Genomic DNA, 2,690 nt, shown 5'->3' on the forward strand with positions numbered 1-2,690 from the left:
GAAATGCTTTCAATTTTTCACTATTGAGGCTAATGCTTGCTGTGGGTTTGTCATATATAGCTTTTATCATGTTGAGGTATGTTCCTTCTATTCCTACTTTCTGGAGAGTTTTAATCATAAATGGGTGTTGAATTTTGTCAAAGGCTTTCTCTGCATCTATTGAGATAATCATATGGTTTTTATCTTTCAATTTGTTAATGTGGTGTATTACATTGATTGATTTGCAGATATTAAAGAATCCTTGCATTCCTGGGATAAAGCCCACTTGGTCATGGTGTATGATTTTTTTAATATTCTTTTACTTTACAATATTGTATTGGTTTTGCCATACATTGACATGAATCCGCTATGGGTGTACATGTGTTCCCCATCCTGAACCCCGCTCCCACCTCCCTCCCCATCTCATCCCTCTGGGTCATCCCAGTGCACCAGCCCTGAGCAACCTGTCTCATGCATTGAAACTGGACTGGCGATTCATTTCACATATGATAATTTACATGTTTCAATGCCATTTTCGCCTATCAACCCACCCTCACCTTCTCCCACAGAGTTCAAAAGTCTGTTCTGTATTTCTGCGTCTCTTTTTCTGTTTTGCATATAGGGTTATCGTTACCATCTTTCTAAATTCCATATATATGTGTTAGTATGCTGTAATGTTCTTTATCTTTCTGGCTTACTTCACTCTGTATAATGGGCTCCAGTTTCACCCATCTCATTAGAACTGATTCAAATGAATTCTTTTTAATGGCTGAGTAATATTCCATGGTGTATATGTACCACAGCTTCCTTATCCATTCACCTGCTGATGGGCATCTAGGTTTGCTTCCATGTCCTGGCTATTATAAACAGTACTGCAAAGAACATTGGGGTGCACGTGTCTCTTTCAGATCTGGTTTCCTCACCGTGTATGCCCAGCAGTGGGATTGCTGGGTCATATGGCAGTTCTATTTCCAGTTTTGTTTTATAAAATTTAAAAGCAAGCAGAAGTTATCTTATTTGTACTAAACACAATGGAACTGAAATTCTGGTAAAATAGTAGTTTTTAAAATTTCAAGTCTTCAAGCAGAAGGGAACACTTATAATAAAGAATTTTGTTGGTAGGTTGAATTTTAAATTTGATAAAGTGGATTTTACAGAGATTTTGAGGCAAATTGCTTTCTCAGTTAAACTGAAAAGAAAATTGAGTTAGTACCTCATAACAAATTTAAATTTTAGACTTTTCAAAAGGAGCCCAGGGTCTTTATGTTTCTACTATCCTTAAAATGTTTCTAGTTCTTTCTTCACATTATCTTTAGAGTTGCCCTTTTTGACAAATACCAAAAATGAAGTAATGAGGCCAGTTAAAAGTATTTTATGTTTTTCTGGGCCGTTCACTTTCCTTGTTATTTTATCACTATTACAATCTCATTCTGTAACCAACTCCAACTTACTCCTTTAAAGAAAGTATCTTTGCTTATTAAGAATTTTCTCATTCTAACTTGTATGACTTCCAGCCATCGTAGGTGATGTTGCTCATCTCCAATAGTCAAATCCCAAACCAAAACCTCTATATTCACTTGTTTTCTGTTTTCAGTTCAGTTCAGTTCAGTCGCTCAGTCGTGTCCAACTCTTTGCGACCCCATGAACTGCAGCACCCCAGGCCTCCCTATCCATCATCAACTGCTGGAGTCTACCCAAACCCATGTCCATTGAATCGGTGATGCCATCCAACCATCTTATCCTCTGTTGTCCGCTTCTCCTGCCCTCAATCTTTCCCAGCATCAGGGTCTTTTCAAATGAGTCAGCTCTTCACAATCCTGTCAAATGAAATAAATAACTGTTCAATTAACTTGAAACCCAAATTTTTATGCTTCCCAAGCTTTAACTGCCTTCTTTTAAAAGTCTGTGCTCCTTTATCATTTTCAGTATTTTTCTTCAGAATCAATAGTATCTATCTATATTCTCTTTAATTTCTATCAGCATATAATATATACCAGTATTTCTCATCTTGAAAAAATCATTGAGTTACTCTATCTCCTCCTTCAATTACAAACCTATTTCTCTGCATCTCTTCTCAGCAAAATTGTTCGAGTGCATTATTTACATGGCTATGCATTTTATTTCTTCAGTTTTCTCTTGTACTTAATCTACCCCTTCTTGGTTTTCATCTCTATATCTCCGAGTGTGCTCCTTTCAGGGATTCCTGAACCTCCCTGTTTTCCAAATATAATGAACACTTCAGCATCCTTCTCTAACTGGAGTTGATCTTAGAGCATTCAAGTGCCTTCTCCTTGACACACTCTCTTCACTTGGCTTCTTTTTTATATATATTTATGCTTCTTTTCTTAGATGATCTTGTCCTGTGTCAAAGCTTGAAAATCTTATCACCATCTATATACTGATGTATCTTCAATCAGGAATTATCTCCTGAGCATCACATTTTTACTCCCAAATGCCTACTTACTGTCTCTACTTGAATGTCAGGTGGAACCGTCTCAACTTTAATATGACCAAACTGGAGCTTGAAACTTCTTTCTCTCTGTCTTTCCACCTCCTCTGTGCTGTGCTTAGTCGCTCAGTCATGTCCGAATCTTTGTGACCCCATGGACTGCAGCCCACCAAGGCTCCTCTGTCCATGGGGACTCTCCAAGCAGGAACACTGGAGTGGGTTGCCATGCCCTTCTCCAGGGGATCTTCCCAACTCAGGGATT

This window comes from Cervus canadensis, chromosome 26 (genome assembly GCF_019320065.1).
Source record: "Cervus canadensis isolate Bull #8, Minnesota chromosome 26, ASM1932006v1, whole genome shotgun sequence".
Classification (NCBI taxonomy): Eukaryota; Metazoa; Chordata; class Mammalia; order Artiodactyla; family Cervidae; genus Cervus; species Cervus canadensis.